Genomic DNA, 13645 nt, shown 5'->3' with positions numbered 1-13645 from the left:
GCCATATGCATGGGTCCATCAGACGCGCGGACATTGAATGAGTAATACATATGAACATTGCATGTTAAATTACATTGCAAAAGTTATTTTGTAATCAATATCTCTCATGTGAATGATAAATGAAATTCAGTTTCAGTTTCCTCAGTCAGTGGGTGTGTATTCATAAAGTCTCTACAAGCTTGAAGTAATTATGGCAATTTGATGAAAACACTGTGGAGTAATCTTTTCACTTGTTGTGGAAAATCTAATGCAACCATTTATCTCCTGCACGGTTACCAATGTGGGGAAATAACCACATAATTCCAACTACTGATAAGAAACTGAGTCTCTGTAGATCTGTGCTCTGATGACGATGATTCATTTGACTAATTGAGGGAGAACGACAAACGGACATCATTTGCAATTTGCGGTGACCTTCTGAAGCTCAACAATGCAAAAGAAATGGAACACTAATTATCTTTGAAATACTACACGAGCGCAGCCACAGCTGGCTCCGCAAACATTGCCCCTGCTAACTCCCTATTTCCCAGGTTAGACCATGACACATTTCTCTCAGTGTGGAGTAAATTTAGCCTGCAGTAAATCCAAGCACAGGGACAGGAAGAGGTTGTTTCACAGGCTAACAGGGCATTACAGAAAATCCAAGAGTGTTGGTCAAGATACAGGCAACAGTCGGTATAAACAGGCAGACTAGGAGAGACGAGTGATCTTAACACAGGAGAGTAAAGACAGGTTAAGGTTGAGACACGGTTTGGCATTAACTTTAGAGTGGTTGAATAACGCTCTGTCTGAACTTACAAAAGAATGAGCAATGAGTTAAATACTAAATCAATAAAAAAGACACAGGTGCCACCAATTCCTTTAATACTCTGGTGATGCAGAGAGCAGCAGCCAATCAGCTGGTGTAGAAGACCTCGGTGTGACACATCAGTATTTGACAGTCAGGTATTACAACAGACCTGATGGGTAGTGTCTTTTATATCCAGTGATGATCCAAGCACTTTTGATAAAAATAACCCAAAATGCACACTTGAATGGAGAACTATTATCTGCCATTTGTGATGGTTCATAGCCACATACTTTACAGTATGCACGTTTTACAGCATGCCCTTAAAAATCTCTGCTTACAATAATAGCTATACCATCCACATATTTGAACGTTTATTTATTTTTTGTCTTTTTCTGTCAAGCTTACCACCTTCACGAAGTGTACAAATGTCATAAAATGTAAAGTAACCATATCTCAGCTAAGGAGCAGTGAACGAAAATAATACTACTGTGTACAACAATCCTACTACAATGCTTCAATAGTGCAACCACAGCAACAATAACGTCTTCATTACAGTGTTGATTCATGATTATGAAGATCAACTGCTCAAGCAACACCAACAAGTTGCTGTTATCAACTACAATGCCAACCTAAACATATGATTTGAAGTAAGAACATCCTTTTAAGTGCTGATTTTCTTATTTTTTTGTCTCCAGAGATGCTACTGTATGACACCAACAACCGCCTGTGAGTTAATTCACAGTGGGGTAGAAGTCTATTACAAATGTAGGAATTACATGATTAATGACTATCCACCTCCCCTACAAGACAGTTGACAGGAGAGTGTATGTAATCAAATGTGAATGCTATCAAGGCTGACAAATGCATGTCAAAGCCATTAAGCATTGTGATGCATGCTGAGCTCCATAGGTGGGTCCAATGATTTTTTATTGGCTTGGTGTACAAATGTGTTTAATTAGTATTATGCATTTTTTCCCTCTATTTTAGACCACCTCAACGCCCAACCCAAACCTTCTACCATCCAAGCTTAAACAAAACAATAATCATCTTACTCCGATCAAACAACACACTACATTGCAAATGTATTTTTATATAATCCTTATTCACACAGTTTATTCTCCTTGAGATAAATCTATTTTCAAAGAGACCTGTTCAACCACAGCAGGGGGAACAATTCTTTAGACAACACAAATTTACATTTACACAAATTTGAACGAGACAAAACAGCCGCTGTGATGGCAATTACATTCTTGCATAATGTTAACGTTCATCAACTGTTTGAACTTTACAAACGTAACTCTGCACTACTCGGGGAGTCAGGTGGCTGAGCGGTGAGGGAATCAGGCTAGTAATCCGAAGGTTGCCAGTTCGATTCCCGGTCATGCAAACTGACGTTGTGTCCTTGGGCAAGACACTTCACCCTACTTGCTTCGGGGGATTGTCCCTGTACTTACTGTAAGTCGCTCTGGATAAGAGCGTCTGCTAAATGACTAAATGTAAAATGTAAACTCTATAATCCAGTTAAAAGAATTTCAGAAGAGAATTTCAGGACCATGGAGCTTAGTAACTTAGACTTTTTCTCACATGAACTGGCTTCTCTGGCACAAATGAACACCAAGCCTCTGAAATAGCAAGACAAACAAGACAAAAAAGTTGCTTGCAATTATTCCCATCAATACAGTTCAGACACTAAATGCTTTCAGAGGCATTTTTTCATTGCTTATTAAATCAATTGACAAATGAGACCGGGAACGTGATTCAATCAGTTGTGATCCAATCAATTGAGATTAGTAAAAATTCATTGTTTACTTTATTTACATATTTGTGTTGATATTTTATTTTATTTTTATTATTCCCATAATGTGAACATCAATAAATCTAAATAAAAATGTTAAAGTCTTGCAAACAAATTGACCTCGGGCACATTTTGTGCCAGATAAATGAATTAAAATTAGCAATGTTTGGTTGCTGTGTGCTTCAAGCTCATGCTTTTTCTGTAAACACAAACAAAGTCAATATTTACTAGGCTTACACATCCCAATATTGAGTTGAAAGAAAACAGCTTGAGCACCTTCATAGAAACCAGACATGTACAAAATAGCCTACCAGTCTGGGTATCACTGCAGCTAAGGCTTCAATTTCCTCTCCTCTAACTTAAGAAACATCCAAAGCCTTCATGAACCCTTTCAAGTCCATGTCTGTTTATTAAGTGAAAAGTACTGTCTGTTTATATCTGATGATAACTGACAGCATACATAAATTCCATCCATCAACTTAGGCCTCCCACGATCCATTCCATTCAAAAGGACCAACGTAACTTAACCTTCAACTGAACATTTCAACAGCCAAGCTCTTAGACAGTTACAGTTTAGGCCTACAGTACAATTTATTCAAAAACTAAGGCTTTTATCCCCAAAACATTTGGCAGTAAAACTGAACATTGCTGTACCTAAAAGGCATTACTAATGTTTGGTAAATAGAGGATTTCACCTTTCAAAATCGAATTATTAATTGTTACATGCTTTAAATACTTAAATAATTTGCCTTGCAGACACATTCAAATTTGCAACTATGCTTAAGCTTAAGTATTACTCTCTTGTGGTCGAGTTAGGCTGACATGGATAGGGTTATGCATCAAAACGCAAAAACACAATAAAAAGGGCTATACTGTTTAACGGAATGGAACTCTTGGTCTTGCTACAAGTTCATGACAATTTTTGTAAAAGTGACTGTCCACTTACTATTCAAACAAAAGCAAACAGCATGTCACATTTTAACCTTGAATCTACACTTGGCTTGTTTTCCAGTTAATAGATACTTGTCCCAGTATCTGACGTGTGAGTATCATACAATCTTCAAGACTCATGGTATGGTATTTTGACAAGCACAAAGGGTGACTTTGGGTCAAACGAATAAGCACACTGCTGAGTAAGTGAACTGGAGCGTTCCATCTGGAAAGGTCATGAGGGCACATGTCCACGCAGTCATCACAATAATGCCTAAGTCAGTGATGTGGACTCTATCAACACAGGATCAGAATCCTTGAGGGCTCCATGGTACCCATTGAGGGAAATGTGGGTGTGTTGGTCAGCACTAACAATGAGCCACACCATCTGAAGCCGCTTTTGGCTTTTATTCTGGGAGAGGTCTATTTGACCAGGCCACGTCCACAAGCACAAACCCCTTCGGGGCCGAATAAACTTTGGACGGTTCAGTTGTTCAACAAAACCTTTTTTAGTAGAAGGAAAGGTTTCCTTAATGATCATGTTATTTTCTATGTTCTATGTGTTTAAAACAATTAAGATTGTTTAAAATAATGTTTTAAAGAGAGTCAGAGAGATAGTCAAATGATTGACTGACATGGCTCTTTAAGGATGGTTTTACTTCATTATTTGGGTTCTCATTTGTATGACTTTTTCCAAGGGTAGTGAATAGAAAACTCCTTATAGGCACTGACACTTTCTTCAAATCAGGTACCTGGTATCAATCTTTGACGAACACTAACAATGCCATTCAATGTAACTGAAAGGCTGTCAGTTGTCTTAGAGACATTGGAAAAATCTGTGAGCATACCATTCTTTTCTTGGATTGGATCCCATTGGCTCGTTGTCTTCCTGGATACGCTGCATGAACATGAATGAGTTACAATGTTGTTCCTGCTCAAACAGTTCATAATGAGGAGTATAATGAAGCAAATGGCAAACAATGGAGAGGAATATCAAACAGGGATTCTGCTGACTTTGAACAAGAGGCTTGTGGAGTCCTGGCTACCTTTCCTTCGGATGGAGCTAAACTATAACCTAAAACAACACCATAACTAAAAACCACAAAACCACAAAACCTAAAATGTTGATTAACAACAGAAGGTTCAATCAATAATGAAGCCTCACACAGCTCCCCATCCTGTTTTCATGTTTGACCTTTTGTGTCATGTAGAATGTTATGTGCTGACATGTTTTTCTTTACATCAATATGTACTGTACTTACTGTATATTATAGGAATAGTTGCTCTTGGTATTCATGCTGTTACTGCTGCTTCACACTCATATTTAAATGAGAATCCATAATTTTGTCTTTAGGGTGAATCAAGAACTTCTGCCTATTTGTGGCCTTTTACACATCATCACTCACAAGATAATGTTTGTAATCATCAGGTGAAATAACACCTCTGTGAAGGTCATTAAACTTATAATGAGACGTCAATGACGATAACAGGATGACTGAGCTTTTGTTGGAAAGGAGGTGAGCAATACTTTATTACGTTAATTAGCAGTCTGATATGTTCCACACATTGAACTGGATATGGAACATTTCTTTTTTTTACAACAAGCAGCAAAAGAGCTAATGTAAGAAATGCATTTTCCTAAAACAGCCTCACACAACATTGCTTACAAAACTTTCGTCAGAAGATGTTACTGTTATTACGATGAAGGGTCAGCAGATTAAATGTGAGACAGCTGTATGTATTAGAATACCTGGACGATATATTAATGCTGACGTATACATGTCTTGCTACATTGAATTATTAGCAAATGCATTGCATTTGACAGGGTTGTCATGGTACAGCAGTTTAATTTCATGTGTTTAACCACTGTGACAGAATAGTGAAATTGTGACAGGGGAAATATGATTGAAGGAAGGTATTACTGATATATTCTGAGCATCGTTATAAAATGTGTCTTCCAGATTGATACAATGATGCATGTAACACCCAATTAGTGTCATGATATACATTTAAGCTTTTGAGAACGTAATTTACGTTATAATTGAGAGGACTGTATTTCATCCTCAGGTTTCATCCTTCTTTAGATGGAGCCCTCTTCAATAGAACTTGCCGACCATGAAGAAAAGTCTGAGAAAACAGAGCCTTGCTTTTAGTTATTTGCAACTAAACTTTTTTGCCATTGTTTGGTTTCAACAATCTGATTATCATTCAATGTTTATACTACCTCAATGGTCACTGTATTGCGCAGATACATACACAAGTACACACACATAATGTACTGTGATAAACTAGGGTTAGGGTTGACACTTGATATAATACTACTCTATGTTACAAGTTCAATGCCATATTTCTTTTAATAAAACGGAGTAATACTAACCCACAGTTACACTGAGTATTCTATATTTAATATGTATAAAACATTTGCCAAAGTACTAAGTAAACCCAACAAAGCATGTAACAAGAATGATTTAGTTATCTAGTTATTCACTTTTTTACCCATGTTATTGAAATTGAGTGTATAAATCATGCCATAGACGTTGAAACATGTGCATATGTCTAGCTAATAGATAATAAATGTGTTTAACATTCAAAGTAATGTTTTATATATAATTGGTACTGTCCCCACTGTATCAAGTGTTACCAAGTAATCATGCCTTAGATATGACATTCTCACATTATTACATTATTACAACACATTAATACATCTCTGTGGCAGCCTCTCAAGTAACGTGCAAGCCACTGAGTTGCTGGTCTTTCTACGCAACATCAAGAGGATCCATCTGTTTCTGACAGAGTAGTCAACCCTGGGCCACAGTCCACAGTAGTCTTGTCTACTGTGCGGTCCTCCTTTGCCGGCCTACCAGAGTGTGCAATAAACCCTCTGCAGATCATCCAGACTACAGCCGCCTGCCTAATATTCAAGTGCACCACACGCTCACACAACTCCCCTGCAGAGGTTGTTCCACTAGCTGCTGATCACCACGAGGATCAGAAAACCCTGACCCTTACTTAAGCCGCGGCTCACAGGAAATCATCCAGCCATACAAATTGATTTGTGTGCCACATCGGGTCATCTTGTGACCCCACTGCAAAGAAAGTCGGGTCCTTGCACTCTCAGACTGAAGAGCTTCTTTTTCCATGCTCCACCGTTTCAACTGCACACCTCTCCGTTTGTACTGTCGCTCCAATGAGGTCTCAAGACGCACCATTTCAAACTTCACCTCAACTAATTGCTCTTTTCTTGACCTAAGGGTAGTACATTTTTTATTGTGTCTTTTCTGTTTCGGTTGTATTTGAGATATTTTTATGACTGAGCAAAATAAATAGTTTGATGTTGCACTTCGGATATAACATTGTGCTGCACTAAGATGTTGTTTTTGCACTGTAGCTATAGATCATATTATCGTTCACAGTGTCTGGTGCAAAATGCAAATGTAAATAACAGTGAAAAGAACTGCAATGGTAGGTCATGGTGGTGCATGTTGAGCTTAAACACACAAACTTGGTTTTGCATGGACACAGTATGATCATGGAAACAGTATTTGCACACACAACACTACTCTTTGTGTAGAATGGGGTGAGGGAGAAAAGAGTGGACGAGACTCAAGTGTGTCTGTGAAAGGTGTACTGTGCTCTGACCTTTTCCAAGAAGGCTTCTCTGTGCCCTTCATCCTAGATGTGCAGTCGTCACCACAGGATACATGTGCCAGTTTTGCCTTCGCTCAAAGAGAAAGGTCAGTGCACCATGGCAAGTTCTCACTGAGACAGATGACCTTGTTCAAGAAATAAATAAACAAGAGAGCAAGGGGAAACAGAGAGTGAAACGTTCAACAATAGATTGTCAATGTAAACATGGCTAAGTAAGACCCAAACCAGATAATATTAATACCTAACCCTAACCATAACAACCCGTTTACCTTCCTGAATGCAGTTCAGTATGTTATTCTTCCGTCTCCACAAACACAGCGAAACTTTGCTTGAAACTTTTGAAAAAAATAATATTTCATTTATTTTGAGTATTTGAGAGGATTTTGTGTAGTGTAGGTAATTGTTTGATCATTGTTGTATCGTCTTTGGGTGTCAATATAATTGTAGAGATTAAACTCACATGGTGATAGTTCTACAGTTTGCAGCCAGAGAGCATTTTAAACAGCATTGTTGTTTTAATTGTCAAAGTTAAATGAAGGTGAAATAAACATGACTCCAAGAATCGTCCAGAAATTGCCAACCTGCTGCAAAACCAATGTCAGTGATATTAAATGCAGGAAAACATAGATTCTTGGTTGCTTGCTCTGCTTGTCCTACAAAATTAATAACCCTTGAGTGAAGTATATGTAAGCATGTACAGAGTACGGTAGTACTTCTGTTCTTTCATAAATACACCTTAAACTATTAACTCTCAATGCTACTGTTGGAAAAACTAGAAACAAGTACTACAATATATAGCATTGAGACAATATGAACAACAAGTAAAAGATAGTGAGTGCATTCAATAACACAACAACACATGTTCAAAATATTATCTAAACAAACCCCTGGAATTAGTCTGTGTACAGCGCATATATAATATGCTAAAACCAGATTCTGGTTTTCTACAGCTTAGAGTTTATTGGTTATGCCAAGCAGTTTAACCACATAAAGCACTGAGTAATGGTTTCCATTATCCTACAAAACCGACTGTGTTCCCTTTTGTTTTATTATGCATAATAATGATAACAAATGTAGTGTTAGCCAAGGTCTTTCACTATTCTGTCACATAAACTGAAGCCAATTAATTCAAGTATAAAAAACAAATGTGAAGACAAATGACCTGCCATTACTTCCTGGTACACAACTAGTAAATATTTGCCAAGGAATTTGTAGATTGTTTCTCTTGAACCTGATCTACTGGGAGGCTTTTTTTCTTCTTTTTTTATGGACACAGTACATATGGTTCAAATGCTCAAATATTACCTCAGGGTGCATATTGTTGTTTTATGTGAAACAGCATGTTTTAAGGGTCTACCTTATCTGAAGCCTGATTACTTTTTTCCAAACATTTTCAGTTATCATGGTCAGTGTCACTTTAAAGCCAGGACTTCTTTTGTATTTTGAACATTGCAATTTCTCACTTGCTCTCGATAACATAACCTGTTAATTTTTGCTGGGATAAAGTTATTTTAAGCGTCAGAACTATCTTAGGGCTTGATTTATGTTGAGACATTTGTCTCTCAAAATCTTTATCTTTTTGACACACACTCTCAATGTAAACCACACCTTAGGCAATACAGCATCACCTTGGCAAGCCTAATAAAGGTTTATTTATCACTTCTGCCCCAAACTAGGAAGAAAAACAACAGGGACCTCGATCTCTGATCTCCACAAACCTACTTATTAAACGTCTATAAAGCATAACCATCTAACTTAGTCAACCAATAAAGGCCAATTCGCAATTGCCCACCCAGTGACTCAAAAGTCTTCTGTGTAGCGCAAGACATGGCATTAAATGCAGAACAAAACAATTGTACTCTACACGCATACTCTGAACAGATAGATGCATGAAAATATAAAGAAACAAATGTCAGAAGGTCTAGGCTGATCTTCTGCCCTGATTCATCAATCATGTATCACTCTTCCGCTGTGGGATTCTACAAGGTTGAACGGTTGGGGAAACCAACTGTTTACACTCTGGAATTGCAAACGAACATCAGGTTCAGTCTTTTGTGTTACACTTCATTGGGCATGTCTTCATTCATACATTTATTTGTCTTTGGTGTGAGCCAGCTGGAAACAAACAGAAAAGCATGCTGGCAGCTAATGTCCGTACACACGTGGAGCAGCAATTGTGGAAGATTCACTTATTAGGGAAATATTGGTTACGTGACATGAAACTATGAAAGCACTCTGTGTCTTCTGAGTGTGCTATGTAATTTCTTAGTACACTCTTTACTTAATGATGTCTTTTCTGCTTCATGAAAGTTCAACTTTCATTTAAAGTTGTTCCTTGTGGCTATGTCAACAAATAACACTGTTTACATTACAATGGGAGCATTCTCAAAATAATTGTTGGTCTGACTCATTCAATTTGCAATGGTTGAATATTCCCTGACATCAATTCAACTTCTCTTTTCAGGAACAAGATCAAAAGGATTTTGATGCCTAAAAAGAAACCTGCAGCCATTTTTTTATACATGAACATACAAAAACATGTACATTCTGTACATTACAAGGTTTGATTTCTGTACAACTGTAACTGTGTTTTTTTAAATTAAATATACATATGGCGGTAAAGCTTTTTACTACTTGCCATGCCTGTAAATGTGGTCAGGCAAGTATAAATTGTATAAAGACATATCTGGGATTTAACTGTTTATCATTTTTCGGACAAGCCATCCAAAAAGTCTGGAGTGAGAGTTGATTAGGATTGAGGATGCTGATGCCCAAACAGTAGCCTATGTAAAAAAAAGAGCCTGTGTCTCTAATTGTAAGGCCTGTCCCTGCCCCTCTCCCGCAACCTTCCTAAAGGGCTGGGAAAGGTACCCCCGACACCGGACTTAATGAACGCACCCTTCACAGCACCCCTCACAGTCATCGGTAACCCCAGGTTACCGATGACTAATTCCACTCACCTGTTATCCCTCTGCCACTTATTACCACTATTTTAACTGCTCGTTCACACCCTGTCCATTGTGAGGTATTGTTTGTCTGTTTGCCACAAACCTACTCATACTTTTATGGATGTAACTTCATCTAAAAAAATGCTTTGTTTTTTTGATTTTTTGATTTAAGGAGGCACAAACTAACTAAACTATTCGATTAGAACGCTATCAATTTGATTCCGTACAGTAAAACACAGCGAGTAAGCGTAAGTAAGGTACACCTTTCTGTATCTGTCTCACTGTAAATATAAGTGCATTATGGTCAATATTTTGCATAATCTTTACCTGTAGACTGGACAGGAACAAATGGAATACAACAATTTTAATAAAAAGGCAAGGGTATGACAAATCTGGCTCCAATAGACATTCCTCAATTCATCAAATATCACGTGCCAGCTGGCCTGCCTTGTAAATGATGCATGTTATACTGTCAGTGTTTTCATCAGCATTTTAAACATTTACCTGCCAATCTCTAAACCAAAAGTACCTCCATTTATTAATGGATTTCGGCTCTCACTGCCAATCTTAACTCTCGTCCACATTTCGATGAAAAACACGTTAGCCATCCCTGGCTCCACACAACTAAATATCTCAAGTGTACTTTGCTGGATATCTGTGTCTAATTTATCTATAAGGGAGTCAGGTGGCTGAGCGGTTAGGGAATTGGGCTAGTCATCCAATGGTTCGATTCCCGGCCGTGCAAAATGAAGTTGTGTCCTTGGGCAAGGCACTTCGCCCTACTTGCCTCGGGGAATGTCCCTGTACTTACTGTAAGTCGCTCTGGATAAGAGCGTCTGCTAAATTACTAAATGTAAATGTAAATCTACCATAGATACAATAATCTCACAGAGCTCATAACCTTAAGTATGGGAACCCCTTCAATGCATTGTGTCCCAATAAATGTCAATAAACTGTCATTGCTACATGTCCCTTCAAATTGAAGATTAAACCTTTGCATAAGTGACACTGTTTCTTTGATTAGTGATGATTAGTCACTCTTGTCTTTGGTGAAACTTATTATATTTGTATTGCTTAGTAACAGTGCCATCAAGAGATTATGAAAATATGGTCTTTTGTATGAAAACAAAGCTGTTTGTGCCCTGTGGACCAATCACTTGTGCAAGCAGCCAAGACTAATCTTTCAAGTACGTTGGATGCAGAGTGAGGAAGGTGGTGTTGATTAAATCCTTGTCTTTGTGTTGGTGTGAAGCTACATTCGGTGAGAGTTTTGGTATTGTTGTGTGTCTTTCATCTCTCTGTCAGACATAGAATTTGATATCCAGTGGGGCTGAATTTGGTCTATTCAACAGTGTCTGCTTATGTCGTTACGAGATGATTTTTTCTGCTTCTCTCTGTTATCTTTTCCCATAGCCAACTGTCATAGGCTGTCTTGATTTGGGAGGGGGGGGGGGGGGCTCAAAAAACATTCAGTCTTTGAAGAATTTGAGACTGCTTATCTTTTTGCCTTTCATCCTTGTCAGTGATCTCCAGCGTAGCTCAAAGGGTCTGGGGATTGGAATATTCAAAAAACAGATGAGTCTGATCATTGTAAACCAGAGTCCAAAGGGCAACTTTACGAGTAAAACTCTCATGTTAAAGAAATTATGCAAAATTACCAACAGAGGGTTAAAAATATTTCGGAGATACAGATTCAAATTGATAATTGGATATTTCAATTTCACCTTTGTTTTACTTTATGCTAATGAAAAGCGAAAAATCAACCACAGTATTTCAGTTTTTTATCATTATTATAGTTTTTTTGCATTATCATTTGGATACAATATTCCTATTTTAAAATACATTTGAAGTGAATACATTTTACACAAGCTCAAATGGCTTGCCATATCATTTGTGTAGTTTTGTTGATATTGCTGTGTGTAACTAACAACTAAACTTACTTGGTTTTCAAATGATTTGTTTATCAGAACCTGTACAGAGCTTTACCAAGTTAATGAATGCATGTCAATGCTTAACACAATCAGAAAGAACAACCGCAACAAATAATACAAGAATAAAATGAGTGGGCTCTACCAAATATCATTGTTCTTGTGTATAGAAACAGGAACAAACTGATAATAAATACAATTTGGAAGGTGTTCATGGCATATCAGGAACACCGTTGTTGTGAGAGCTTGTATTTCTTAGCAAGCTGTCAGATGCTAGCAGAGGCTGGGCCAGGTGGACTGCTGGAAGCCAGGTGTTTGGCACAAGTCTGTGTGTCAGTTGACGCACACATACACCTACATACACCTTGCATTTCTGTCCCTCTTGGATAGCAGCAGAGTCTGTTGCTATCAAATAAGCAAAGGGACCATGCATAAGAGCTAATAATTTCGATTATTTAGCTTAGATTTAATGTATTAAACTAATATGACATGTTTTATTGAATTCATACCACTATTTTACATTTACATTTAGTCATTTAGCAGACGCTCTTATCCAGAGCGACTTACAGTAAGTACAGGGACATTCCCCCGAGGCAAGTAGGGTGAAGTGCCTTGCCCAAGGACACAACGTCAGTTTGCATGACCGGGAATCGAACTGGCAACCTTCGGATTACTAGCCCGACTCCCTCACCGCTCAGCCAACTGACCCCCCCCTTTGCCACTATCAGCAATAACAATACATGAACCCATGTCCAAAGGATAATTAAAAATCAATCAGACAATAACAGATTAAACTAAAATCCTTCCAGACTGTTTATTGAATAGATTTACATTGTTTATGATTCAAATCAAAATATCCCAAATGTAGTTGTCTACTAAAGGAGCATTCTCTGCATATCACTTTAATGACATTTGTGTAGGAATGGTTCTGTCTAAATATCCACTAGTGTTGACAAATGAAGGATTAATGTTGATGATTAATGTTTAAAATTAAACATATGAAGTTATCTACAAATCTAATTAAGAAAAGGAAAGTAAAGAAGATTCTAAAGTTATGAGAAAGTATTGTAGATGTACAATGCTTTAGGGTCAAACCGTTCCCCCTCAAAACTTTTGTACCTCAGTCTCAGTCACAACCAATCTAACCTAAGATCAGATGGTTCTTGAAGAAGAAGCAGAAGTAAGTGTAGCTTCATGATCACTTGACATCAGGATGGGAAGGATTGCCATCCCACTGATTGAAATACTGTTCTCTGATTTGAAAGCTCTCTTCCACTGAAGGGCTTCACCCGCTATAAAGAAGGGTTCAATCCATAATGGAACAGACATGCAAAAGTGCATTTCCGCTTGTTTCAGCAGCCTTTATACATAGAGACACTTAGAACTTGTTGGTGATGTGTTGTACACCGTTGCGGAGATGACGAACAAAACCTCTAAGGTGGCTTCAAGGTCTCTCTTTCCCTCTCTCTATTTCTTTTTCTCTTGCTTTTTCTATCACTATCTCTTAGCAATTGATGACCTCATTTGAAACTCTCAGTATTGATGCTTCTCCCCATGTGCTTGACACAACTGTGCATAGTCCTGCTTGACCCAAACATGAATGACT

Source organism: Osmerus mordax, chromosome 9 (genome assembly GCF_038355195.1).
Source record: "Osmerus mordax isolate fOsmMor3 chromosome 9, fOsmMor3.pri, whole genome shotgun sequence".
NCBI lineage: Eukaryota > Metazoa > Chordata > Actinopteri > Osmeriformes > Osmeridae > Osmerus > Osmerus mordax.
The sequence above is the reverse complement of the archived record's forward strand: the minus strand, read 5'-3'. Positions refer to the sequence as shown.